Below are 14,228 nucleotides of genomic sequence, written 5' to 3' on the forward strand. Positions count from 1 at the left end.
TCATGAACAATGTCGTACACCGTACAATAGGACATGTTGAACGTCTGCGATAAGGTTCGCAGGTGCACACCCCGGTCGTTCAAAATTGCTGCCTCAATGGTGCGGACATTCTGCGGAGTTGAAGCTGTTACTGGCCGCCCGGAAAGTGGCGAGTCACTAAAGTTCACACGGCCCTCTTGGAAGAATGCACACCACCTGGAGACATTTGTACGCTCCAGACAGCCATCCCCATACACGTCACGCATGTCCCTGTGAATTTCACTCGGTGTATACCCTTCGGCCGACAAATATCGAATTACACTTCGCTGCTCTTCACAGGTGGACGACAGTGACATGCGCGCCATGATTATTTCGTAGTTTAGGCTTCTCTCGCTAGAGCGGCACATGAAAACAAAGTACCCTTTGTAGCGCAAACTTCAAACTATATCGTCGTGAAATTTAAACATTCTAGCTGCAATACCAGGGTAGGAAAAATGAACCTTAAATACATTATACTGTAGGTGTGCGTAAGTACGTCATGCAAGTATACATTCCTACAGTGCGATGCGGTGAAGTTCATTTCCCTTTCCATGTGAGCATAGGCAAATAAAAAAAAACTGAAATTGTTTTGCTGGACTGCATATCCATATATGGCTGGAAGGCGTGACTAGTATTAAGGAAAATAATGAAGAGGAATGGCATTTTCAAACACGTGATATTGCCCACGCTGCGACGAAATGGTTCCACTTAGATCTGTTTAACACCATACATTTTAGCATATTTTTTTAAATACAACTCTTAACACTAATATTTATATTGTTTAATATTGTGGTAACATTTTCTCTTGTTTCTTTTCAGGTATTAATTCCAGTACGCTAAGTAATTATCCTGGGAAGCTTCCCGTTACAACTGTAAAACAGCATACATTTAAGCATGTAAGTTGAAGTGCATTTCTAAACGGATTTTACTTGGATGCAGGGGATATTCTCTTCTTATACAAGAAAACTGGGAATTAATAGAAGGAAGTTGTATTGAACTAGTACAAATTATGTTATAGTACACTCATTCGGATAGCACTAGGCCAGGTCCTCGTAATAAAAGTTCTTTACCTTACAGTTGACTCAAAGTCGACTCATAAATTTTCAAAAATGTAATGCACGACTAATTTGATATTATATCCGAGGGTCATTCAATAATTTAGATAACAAGAAATACCATTGCGTAAATGTAAGCATAATATTGGCTTTTTATTCCGCTAACTATTTTTACTGTTTATGGAGACGCCTTGGTAAGGAGAATTTCGTCCCACCAATGTTACGGTACTTGATAGTAAATCTTCCACCTAGGGGCAAAAGACCTTTCTAGGTCGACGCCCGGAACAAATAGCATTTTTTTTTAAATCTTCCACCAGGACGCTGGCGTATTTAACCACTTGCAAATATCACTGCACTGAGCTAATATCGAATCTATCACCGTTACTCGGAAAGCCTACGCTCTAACATCTAAGCTACTGCTGATATACAAATGGATATGGTGACGATATCAGGAGTGACGTAAAACAACGAGTAAGTACGATCGTGATCGTTTAGCGGGGTAGTATGCGGTTAAGGGGCAGCTTACATGAGTAGTAGCGGGATAGTATGCGGTTAAGGGGCAGCTTACATGAGGAGTAACGGGATAGTATGCGGTTAAGGGGCAGCTTACTTGAGTAGTAGTCTCTGTACTGCAGCGATACGTGGTGTCCTACACTACAGCAGCATATCGTCGCTGCACGTGCAATACCGCGTATCTGACAATACTCTTTCTACCGATTCTGTTCCTTAAGACCGGCCATGTCTACTAGCCACGTAGATATGCAGTCCATTAGAACAAATTTCGTTGTGTTCTTTTTCCTATGCTAATGTGTACAGGAAAATGCGACCCTCCCTGGTTCAGGCGGCAGTGCTCCGAACTCTCACTGCTGGGCCCCGTGGTTCAAATCCCGGTCACTTCATGTGAGAATTGTGCTGGAAAAAGCTGGGACGGGAGAACATTTTCTCGGGGTACTCCGGTTTTCCCTGTCATATTTCATTCCAGCAACACACTCCAATATCATTTCATTCCATCGGTCAGTCATTAATCATTGCCCCAGAGGAGTGCGACAGGCTTTGGCAGCTGGTACAATACCTATCCTCACCACTAGATGGGGGTTTCATTCATTATATTCCTGACCAGGTCAAATGACTGGAAACAGGCTGCGGATTTTCATTTTCGATGTGTAGAGGAAAATGAGCCTTAAATATATGACAATGTAGGAATGCCTAAATACGTCATACAAGCATATATTCCTACAGTGCGGTGCAGCAAGGTTAATCTTCCTTTACACATCGGTATAAGACAATGAACACAACAAAATTGTTCTGATTGACTGCACATCCGCATGCGGCTTGGAGGCATGACCAGACCTACGGATAGTAATAGATAGGAAGAGCATTGTCAGATACGCAATATTGCTCGCGCAGCGATGAAATCTACAGAAGATGGCAAAAAGAAAAGTATAATCATAGCTCATGCAGATATTTAAAATCTTTGAGCCTATCGAGAAAGCGCTGGCTGGCCAGAGAGTATGTAGATATTGGAGTTATTGGTAGTGTCTTATGATGGAGTCCTCAACTGATAATCAAGAAAATATGGTCCAAGCTGTCACTTTGTATCGTGGCTCAGTCCGGTGGTATTTGAAGGTGGCCAGATACCTCAGGTCCGTGTTAGTAGATTTACTAGCACGTAAAGGAACACCTTGGGGACGCCATTCTGGCACCACAGCCTCTCCGAAAACTGTAACATTAGTTATTCCCAAATAACCGCATTATTAAGGAGATATGATTTTTTAGGCTCAGTATTGTTGAATTGACTATTGAATTCCCTTACTAACATTTAATTTTAAATGTCTTAACCATTAAAATCCAAATGTTCTTTACTATATTTACAACTTTCAGTAAAATTCAATATGAACACGAATACGAAAAAAATATTTTTCTGGAAATTATGTACTTAGTTCAAAGAATATGTCGTAAGAGACTATTATATTTTTCAATTCATTAAATATAGAAATCTTCAAAAAATTGTTTAATTTTCTAGGACTCTCCATATCGAGGGCTTACTTCTAAAACCGCGTATCTTTCAATGCTCTTCCTATCCATTATTGTCCTTAAGGATGGTCACTCCTCCCAGTCACATATGGATATGCAGTCCATCAGAACAATGCTCGTTGTGTTCATTTTCCTATGCTCCTGTGCCAAGGAAAATGAATCTTAATTACATTATACTGTTGGAGTCCGCAAATTCGCCATGCATGCAACATCACTACAATACGATATGGTAAGGTCCATTTTCCTTTGTACATTGGTATAAGAAAATGAACGCAACGAAAATTATTCTGATGGTCTGCATATAAATATATGACTGGGAGGCGTGATCAGTCTGAAGGGATATGACGGGTAGGAAGAGCATTGGGAAATACGAGGTTCTACAAGTAACCCATCGATATGTTGTGATTTTAACAAATATCATTATTGGTAAAAATCTCTCTTAATAGCAGAATATACTCCTGTATTTAGAGGACACTTTATTTCTGTTAAGAAAGACAAATAATTTTGTATATTAGAACCATTTTTGTGGTTACTTAGAGGGGAGAGCAACAAATATACGAATCAATCAATCAATCAATCAATCAATCAATCAATCAATCAATCAATCAATCAATCAATCAATCAATCAATCAATCAATCAATCAATCAATCAATCAATCAATCAATCAATCAATCAATCAATCAATCAATCCTGATCTGTCCCTAGGGCAGTCGCCCAGGTGGCAGATTCTCTATTTGTTGTTTTCCTGGCATTTTCTTAAATAATTTCAAAGAAATTGAAAATTTATTGAACATCTCCCTTGGTAAGTTATTCCAATTCTTTACTTCCCTTCCTATAAACGAATATTTAAATATTTACCCTAATTTGTCCTCTTGAATTCCAACTTTATCTTCATATTGTGATCTTTCCTACTATTAAAGACACCAGTCAAACTTATTCGTCTACTAATGTCATTCCACGCCTTCTCTCCACTGACGACTTACAACAGCTCGAAACAGCTCGCCTCCTTTCTCCCAAGTCCTCCCAGTCCAAACTTTGCAATGTTTTTGTAATGCTACTCTTTTTCCGGAAATGACCCAGAACAAACCGAGCTGCTTTTCTTTGGATTTTTTCCAGTTCTTGAATTAATTAATTCTGGTGAGGGTCCCATACACTGGAACCATATTCTAGTTGGGATCTTACCAGAGACTTATATGCCCTCTCCTGTACATCCTTACTACAAACCCTAAACACCCTCATAACCATGTGCAGAGATCTGTACCCTTTATTTACAATCCCATTTATGTGATTACTCTAATGAAGATCTTTTCTGATATTAACACCTAGGTACTTTCAATGATTCTCATAATGAACTTTCACCACATCAACGCAGTAATTAAAACTGAGAAGACTTTTCCTATTCGTGAAACTCACAACCTGACTTTTAAACCCGTTTATCGTCATACCATTGCGTACTGCCCACCTCACAACATTATCCAGGTCATTTTGCAGTTGCTCACCATCTTGTAACATATTTATTACTCTGTACAGACTAACATCATCCGAAAAAAGCCTTATCTCTGATTCCACTTCTTTACTCATATCATTTATATATACACTGCTCATAAAAGAAGGTATCAAACTTATGGTTTGCTGTAATACTTTATTTCGCAGACGTAGATGATACATAACCAAAACATTTTCATTTATTTGTACAGAAACCAAAAACCAACATAAAATAGACACACGTTTACGCTTGATTGTCTCAAACAGACACAATGGTCCGAAACCGAAAATCACTGCTCTTGAATGCAACTCAAAACAAACTGAAACTTACACTTAACACTCTTCAGTACACTGTGTTCCTTCCTCTGGCTCGTAGCACAGCAGCACACTGGCGTGGCATGCTTCTGATAAGCCTCCAGATGGCATCCTGGGGGATGGCTCCCCATCTTCTAATAATGCTGCTGTCAGGTCCTCGAGTGTGCGGGGTTGCTGTGGGCGATTCTGGATACGCCTACCAAGTTGATCCTGCAGATGCTCGATACAATTCCGGTCGGGATTTCGTGCGGGCCAGTCCATTACTTGAATTCCAGCAGCTGCAAGGAAGTCCCTGGTGGCCATAGCAGAATGTCAAGTGGCTCCATCATGCACTAGTGTGAAATGTTGCCCAATATTGTCTGCGATCGGTAGTACATGGTTCTCCAGAACCTCTTCAATGTAGCGTACAGCTGTCAATCGCTCCAGAATGTCTACAAGGTCACTTGATATAGATGTTGGTTCCCATAGGGAACCTGAAATAATTGTCTCGAATGAGTTAGCTGGAAAATTTATAATGTCCAATAACGGACCAACTATATTGGTATTCCGAGGTCACTTCTGTGGTTCAAAAACATTCCTCCCCAAACCATCACTGATCCGCCACTGTAAGTGACTGTTTCCTGCACGTTGCAAGGCAAATTTCTTTCTCCTTGATGCCGCCAGACTCGAATATGACCATCTGACTCAGAAAGCCGGAATATGGACTCATCGGCAAAGAATATTGGAGTACAGTGTTGGAGATGCCAGTTTACATGCTGTTGTACAAACTGCAGACGGCATCTTCGGTGATGAGGGACAAATCGGGCCACTTTAAGCGGTCTTCGGTAATTGAGCTAACCTTCCTTTAGTCTATTGCGGACTGTCTGTGTGCTGACGACAGTCTCATATGCATTAATTGGCTCACCTCTTTAGTTCCTGGCTGTACTGCGGCGATTTCGGAGGGCCTGTAATCGAAGAAATCGGTCCTCAACTGGTGTTGTTTTCAGTTTTCTCCCTGAATCAGGTCACCGTTTGAGATTGTGTAGCTCTTGATATCGCTGCCATGGCTTGCAGATGACTGGTTGAGACACTCCGAGCCGCTCTGCCACATCCTTCCTGAAAGAGGGTTACTGCACACAATACTTTTTCTGAAGGTAAAAGCCTTCCCTTGTCTTGTGCCCTACCCTGCCTGTGCTGCTTACCAATAAGACAGTTCAATAAGCACTGACAGACCATGCCGTACGACACGAACCACTCCTGTTTGGGGTGTGCTTACAAAGATAACTGCTACGACTGGAGGATTATGTACTTAATTCAATGTTCCACCACGTTAATGTCACCAAGGGATGAACCAAAAATCCCTATGAATCACCAAGGTTGTGAAACAGCATCTGTGTACGCTAGTTCATAAGAAAGTTGTGATACTTTTTTGTGAGCAGTGTATAAGAAAATATAAATGTCCCATAATACGGCCTTGAGAAATTCCCCTCCTAATTATTGCAGGGTTATATAAAGCTTCACCTACTCTAATTCTCTGAGATATAATTTCTAGAATTATTGCTACCCATTCAGTCACTCTTTCGTCTGGTCCAGTCGCAAGAATTTTTGCCGGTTGTCTCCCATGATCCACCCTATCAAATGCCTTAGATAGGACAGTCGCGATACAATCCATTAGACCTCCTGAATCTAAGATATAATCTATATCTTGCTGTAATTCTACAAGTTGAGCTTCAGTGGAATAACCTTTCGTAAACACGAACTACCTTCTATCGAACCAGTTATTATTTTCGCAAACATGTCTAATATAATCGGAAAGAATGCTTTCCGAAAGCCTACATGCAATGCATCTCAAACTGACTGGCCTGTAATTTTCAGCTTTATGTCTATCACCCTTTCCCTTACACACAGTGGCTACTATAGCAACTGTCTACTCGTTTGGTATAGCTCTTTCATTCAAACCCCAACAAACCCCATGGCGCAACAGCCTCGAAAGGCCTGGGCCTACCAAACGACCGCTGCTCAGCCCGAAGGCCTGCAGATTACGAGATGTCGTGTGGTCAGCACGACGAATCCTCACGGCCGTTATTCCTGGATTTCTAGACCGGGGCCGCCATATCACCGTCAGATAGCTCCTCAATTGTAATCACATAGGCTGAGTGGATCTCGAACTAGCCCTCAGGTTCAGGTAAAAATCCCTGTCCTGGCCGGGAATCGAACCCGGGACCCCGGGTAAGAGGCAGGCACACAACCCCTAAACCAAGGGGCCGGCACATTTCATTCAAACAATAATCAGTTAAGTACTTCAGATATGGTACTACGAGTATATACCAACCCATTATCCTTAGTATATTTCCAGAAATCTTATCAATTCCAGCCGCTTTTCTACTTTTCAACGTTTGTATCTTATTTAATGTCGTTTTTATCATAGGTCAATTTTAATACTTCATTAGTATTTTCCACCTCATCTATCTGGATATTATCCTTGTAACCAACAACCTTTACGTACTGCTGACTCAATATTTTCTGTCTTTTGAAGATCCTCACATACACATTCCCCTTGTTCATTAATGATTCCTGGAATATCTTTCTTGGATTCTGTTTCTGCCTTGAAGTACCTATACATTCACTTCCATTTTTCACTAAAATTTGTATGACTACCAATTATGCTTGCCATCATGTTATCCTTAGCAGACTTGTTTGCTAGAGTCAGTTTCCTAGTAAGATCCTTCAATTTCTCCTTACTTCCACGGCCACTTCTAACTCTATTTCTTTCCAATCTGCACCTGCTTCTTAATCTCTTTATTTCTCTGTTATAATAAAATATAGTGGGTCTTTACATTCCTTACTATCTTTAAAGGTACGAAACTGTTTTCACATTCCTCAACAATTGGTATAAACCCATCCCAGAGTCTGTTACATTTTTATTTACCGTTTTCCACCGATCATAGTTACTTTTAAAAATTCCCTCATAACTTATTTTATCAGCCACTAGCTAATGTACCCGTGCTTCGCTACGGAATTCTACACTGTATACAAAATTCTAGGTTAGGTATTGTACACGTTGTGAGCAAGACTGTATTAAATTGCATAGCTTTTAACATTTCCCTGGAAACACGACGGAGAAATCACCAAACGTCTTTTCTCATAAACGAAGACTGCGTTAGGGAATATTCATTGTAATGGTAGGCCCGCTTGCCTACCATCTGTCACAATCAGGTTGGGAAATTGCATTATAATGGCAGACAGTCACTCTCAACCTGCCTTTTTACATCCTCAGAAAGACTCTCTTAGTGGTTTTCCCAACTGAAATGAACATAGGTCATTACAATGACGTCAGTAGGAATGGCGCGAGTAAAAGCAATGATTTCACATGAAATAATCAAATGAAAAACCACACAGTTTCTCACTTTAATGAACAGTACTACGCTGCCGATCTAACAGTCCAAAGTTCCAGAGGTGGAATGACCAGGCTGCAGACAGCCGTGATCCTTGAACACCATTAGTCTTTTTCCTGAAAGGGTGGGTTCGAATAGTGGAGAGTCCCAGGGCAAAAACTATGCCCTTTTGCTAATCAGTTTCCTAGGAGTACCAGATGTGTCGGAAAATCTCAATTCACTACACTGGCGGCGGAAGAATCTATCTGACGCGGAGGCAATTTTTTCCTACAAGCCAGAGGAGAAACCCTTTCTTCACTGCTAATTTTGAATAAAATGAATGTAGAATTTAATAAAAGTGAAGAGGAAGAAGCTCTTTTTAAGAAACGGCTCCTCTCAGGGTTGAATTTTAAGTTATTTAGTGAATTGTGGTTCTATAATTTGGAATATGCTTAAATTGTAATTCTAGACCAGGTCATACTACTACTACTACTACTACTACTACTACTACTACTACTACTACTACTACTACTACTACTGAGTCTCTGCCTTAAGAGTGCACACTGCTCATTCAAAACAGCGCGTCGGAGTAAGGATCGAATAGCTGGAATACTATGATGAACCAGTGAGTTACGTACCAGCAGTACGGTATCAGAAAATGTATGAACCAGAGGAATTACGTGCTAAAGAAGAAAGTTCTCTAACTCACCGGCTATTTCCCGCCAATATTCAGTCAGGCTGTTATACTCGATACGCAGTAGTAATCCCATCTATCGGAGTTGAGCGGCAGCATAAGAGACAAAGAACATCACCACAAACAATGGTCAATGTAATGTTATTGTTGATCGATGTTATGCGCTTTCAATATTGTAGGCCTTCATATTTAGTTTTCTTCCGACTCTAAAATACCACTCTTATCATAGTCGGTACGGTAAAATTGAATAAAACATAAATGGTCGGAAATTGTATTCTCTATAACTTTTGTTATGTAGTACTTTTCGATAGGACCAATAACATAGGTACCGGTATTTAAAATTAGGCGCCTTCCCCTAAACTACAATTTCATACAGGGCGAATAAAATTGTTTATAACTTAGACTGTAGTTTCTTATTCCCCGACTCTATATACTGACTTTCATTAAATTCTGTTAACCCATTTTCTCTTGGCTCGGCGTTGATATGTACTTGGCAACAAAAATACAAATTCATGAATATCTGTGTTATCAAAGCCGGTACAGTAACAATGTATGAAGTAAGTGAAATTTAATTCCGTATAACTTTAGTTATGTAATATTTATCGATAGGACTGCTAATAATATGAATATTTGAGAATTCAATTTTAGGCCTTCCCCTAAACTACCTTTTCACTCAGCGTGATTAAAATAATTTATAGCCTAGATTGTAGCGGTTCATCACCCAACTTTACATTCCGATTTTCATTAAATTCTCTTCAGCCGTTTTCTTGTGATGCGTGTACATACAGACAGACAGACAGACAGACAGACAGACAGACAGACAGACAGACAGACAGACAGACAGACAGACAGACAGACAGACAGACAGACAGACAGACAGACAGAAATTACGGAAAAGTAAAAAATGCATTTTCTTGTTACTGTGAACATGACCGATACAGAAATACCATTCTTTTCAAATTCTGAGCAATGTACAGACAAAACTCTTATTTTATATATATATATATATAGATATGGTACTGCCTGATAGTCCTACCTTTAAGACCTTTTAAGACAGCTTCATAATCACTAATAACATCTATTACTTCGGTTTCTCTATAGAGCTCATCTAGTTTCACCAGCACCACGTCCAGAATATTACTTCCTCTGGTTCGTTCCATCACTTTCTGAATCAACTATCCTTCCCATATTAATTTATTTGCCATTTGTTGTTCATGTTTCCTCTCGTTCGCATTACCTTCCCAATTGGCATTTGGTAAAGTGAGATCTCTTGCTACAATCACATTCCTTTCCATATCGTTTCCCACATAGCTGATTATCTTATCAAATAATTCTGAATCCACGTCTGCGCTAACCTTTCCCGGTCTGTACACTCCAATGGCATCAAGTTGCCTATTATATTTAGAAATGAGCCTTACACCTAGAATTTCATCTCCGTCATCTTTTATTTTGTGTAGCTTACAAATTCTTTCTTCACCAGAATGAATACTCCCCCTCCTACAATTCCTATATTATTTATACGATACACATTCCAGTTCCTTGAGAAAAATTCTGCATCCTTCATGCCATTTCTCAGACATGATTCGACTCCTAGTACAATATCTGGTAAGTTTATATCTCACGTCGCCATAAGACCTATCTGTGTCGGTGCGACGTAAAGCCCCTAGCAAAAAAAAAAAAAAAAAGTTTATATCTATTAAATTACTTAATTGTATTCCTTTCTATACAAAACTTATACAGTTCAACCCTAACACTTTTATGTCATCCCTACTTGACTTACAGAACCCTGTATCCTTATCACCACTCCCTAGATCACCCCGCTTCCCTGAATGTACCTCCCTATAACCCTTCTAAACAAATTTCCTAACTTATACGTTCCACTACGGTTTAAGTGAAGGCCATCTGAGTGCAGATCTCTATCTCCTACCCATGTAGAAATCTCACTCCCAGTTTCCCACATACCCACTCCATAGTCTCATTTAAATACCCAATCACCTTCCAGTCAGTATCTCTCCTACACAGTATTCCACTGATAACAATCTCCGCTTCCTTATACTTAACTCATGTTGCATTTGTCAGATCCCACACATTCTCAACTATGTTGGTACTTATACCTGCTGGCCTTACGCTGTTGCTACCAACGTGAAACACTATCACCTTCTCATTTCCCTCCTCTTTCCCTTATACTTTCCTCAACATCTTCCTCAACCCAATTCCTGTATAACACTCTACCCTGCCGGGCGAGTTGGCCGTGCGGTTAGGGGCGCGCAGGTGTGAGCTTGCACCCGGGAGATAGTGGGTTCGAATCCCTTGTCAGCAGCCCTGAAGACAGTTTTCCGTGGTTTCCCATTTTCACACCAGGAAAATGCTGGGGTTGTACCTTAATTAAGAACACGCCACTTCCTTCCAACTCCTATCCCTTTCCTATCCCATTGTCGCCATAAGATCTATCTGTGTTGGTGCGACGTAAAGCCATTATTTAAAAGCACTCTACCCTCGTTCCCTTTCCTCCACACACTTTCCCCGCATGTCTAACAATGGCCAGAGCCTCAACCCTACCCGCCTCATTTGATCCGCTCCCCTCCTGGTCAGCCGTATCTTTCCTGACAGCTGCAGAAGCTGCTTACTCCTTCCGTTTCTCCTTCCTATGAGCCTCTTTCACCTCTCCCTTCCTATCCCCTACTCCACATTTCCCTTTCTTACCTTTTCTTTTGCTGCTACTTCCACACTTTTGAGCAAAAGTTCTTGTTCCTCATCTTCCCTCTGTTGTTCTACCTGCAGTGACTCGTGCCGATTTCTGACAGACACCTGTCCTGAATTCTGATCCTGAATACAGCCCTTATCCTGAAATCTCCTTCCCTTTAAAATATTAAACAGTCTGTTTTCTACAATTCCCCCTTTCTTTCCCATCCCTCCTTTATCCTCCTGTATTCTGTAGATTGCTTGAGGGAGGTCTACCTTCCTGGGCCGATGACCTTCGATGTTAGGCCCCTTAAAACACCAAGCATCATCAGCAACCAAGCCAAGCCTACCTTCCTTCCTGTCTTCTGAGAGAATCATAATTACCTCTCTCAAACTCTCCAACTCCTCCCTCACACTCCTTATTCCCTGGCCACACCCACAGTTCCTACACGTGCACTCCTTAGTCATTCTTTACGGAGAAATGAAAAGAGAAGGAAAAATTTAAAAAAACTTATTTCGTGCAAAAAACACCTGAATTTCTATTGATGGAATGATGTAGAAAAATTGATGTATTATAATGAAAGAAGGCCGATAATGTGTTAGAGATTGTCGTTCTAATTATTGGTAAATGAACACATCTATTGCCATAACTAGTACCAGAATATTTCACTTTATACAGTACTAGATGTTACCAGATGCTTCGCTCGCATGGATATCGTAATTTCATTAAAAGTAATCGTTCATCGGTACTGCACTATGACATTATATGAAAATCCCTAAAGCATAAAAAATCACCAAAAACTGGGTTTCATTTCCCCGAGAACTTCCTTGCAAACCACGGTTGTAGTATTGCATTTTGGGGCTAAGATGTCCAGGTTACTGGCAGAGCTAACTCTGGAACATGCAACATAGAACTGTACATGTGAGAGACAGTCTTATCTCAAGTCGAGAAAAACGTATTCATTTACACTGACTGACAGAGCAAATGCAACACCAAGAAGGAGTGGTCAGAACTTTATGCCAATTGCAGGGTAGACTGACGTCACTGAGGTATGCTCATGATGTGAAATACGCCGCTGTGCTGCGCACGTAGCGAACGATAAATGGGACACGGCGTTGGCGAATGGCCCACTTCGTACCATGCTTTCTCAGCCGACAGTCATTGTAGAACGTGTTGTCGTGTGCCACAGTACACGTGTATAGCTAAGAATGCCAGGCCGCCGTCAACGGAGGCATTTCCAGCAGACAGACGACTTTACGAGGGGTTTGGTGATCGGGCTGAGAAGGGCAGGTTGGTCGCTTCGTCAAATCGCAGCCGATACCCATAGGGATGTGTCCACGGTGCAGCGCCTGTGGCGAAGATGGTTGGCGCAGGGACATGTGGCACGTGCGAGGGGTCCAGGCGCAGCCCGAGTGACGTCAGCACGCGAGGATCGGCGCATCCGCCGCCAAGCGGTGGCAGCCCCGCACGCCACGTCAACCGCCATTCTTCAGCATGTGCAAGACACCCTGGCTGTTCCAATATCGACCAGAACAATTTCCCGTCGATTGGTTGAAGGAGGCCTGCACTCCCGGCGTCCGCTCAGAAGACTACCATTGACTCCATAGCATAGACGTGCACGCCTGGCATGGTGCCGGGCTAGAGCGACTTGGATGAGGGAATGGCGGAACGTCGTGTTCTCCGATGAGTCACGCTTCTGTTCTGTCAGTGATAGTCACCGAAGACGAGTGTGGCGTCGGCGTGGAGAAAGGTCAAATCCGGCAGTAACTGTGGAACGCCCTACCGCTAGACAACGCGGCATCATGGTTTGGGGCGCTATTGCGTATGATTCCACGTCACCTCTAGTGCGTATTCAAGGCACGTTAAATGCCCACCGCTACGTGCAGCATGTGCTGCGGCCGGTGGCACTCCCGTACCTTCAGGGGCTGCCCAATGCTCTGTTTCAGCAGGATAATGCCCACCCACACACTGCTCGCATCTCCCAACAGGCTCTACGAGGTGTACAGATGCTTCCGTGGCTAGCGTACTCTCCGGATCTCTCACCAATCGAACACGTGTGGGATCTCATTGGACGCCGTTTGCAAACTCTGCCCCAGCCTCGTACGGCGACCAACTGTGGCAAATGGTTGACAGAGAATGGAGAACCATCCCTCAGGACACCATCCGCACTCTTATTGACTCTGTACCTCGACGTGTTTCTGCGTGCATCGCCGCTCGCGGTGGTCCTACATCCTACTGAGTCGATGCCGTGCGCATTATGTAACCTGCATATCGGTTTGAAATAAACATCAATTATTCGTCCGTGCCGTCTCTGTTTTTTCCCCAACTTTCATCCCTTTCGAACCACTCCTTCTTAGTGTTGCATTTGCTCTGTCAGTCAGTGTATTTTTAAAGGATATTCCATATACCTATTGCCAAGTATTCAACATCTTCAGTTTTTGAGATATAAGTATCCCTATAAAAAATCATCCCCTTTATCAGTCCTCCCCCCCCCAACTGATCCATTTTCCGAAAAATGTTTCTTATTTTTAAAGGGGATTCCAAGTACCAATTTTCACGTCCGGTACATGTTAAGATTTTTGGATAACTT

General features: G+C 41.8%; 1 protein-coding gene across 2 annotated transcripts in view; it reads left to right on the forward strand.

The window, feature by feature from the left end:
• Positions 1 to 14,228, forward strand: part of Ca-alpha1D (Ca[2+]-channel protein alpha[[1]] subunit D) — a 1,069,984-nt gene that overhangs the window by 299,223 nt on the left and 756,533 nt on the right. Inside the window, exon 2 of one of the 2 annotated variants that reach the window (XM_067140589.2) lies at positions 838 to 914. The exons of the other annotated variant lie outside the window; for it this stretch is intronic. The gene's annotated coding sequence lies outside the window, so the exon portion shown is untranslated. The remainder of the gene's footprint in view (positions 1 to 837; positions 915 to 14,228) is intronic. 2 annotated transcript variants of the gene reach the window in all.

This window comes from Anabrus simplex, chromosome 2 (assembly GCF_040414725.1).
Source record: "Anabrus simplex isolate iqAnaSimp1 chromosome 2, ASM4041472v1, whole genome shotgun sequence".
Lineage (NCBI taxonomy): Eukaryota > Metazoa > Arthropoda > Insecta > Orthoptera > Tettigoniidae > Anabrus > Anabrus simplex.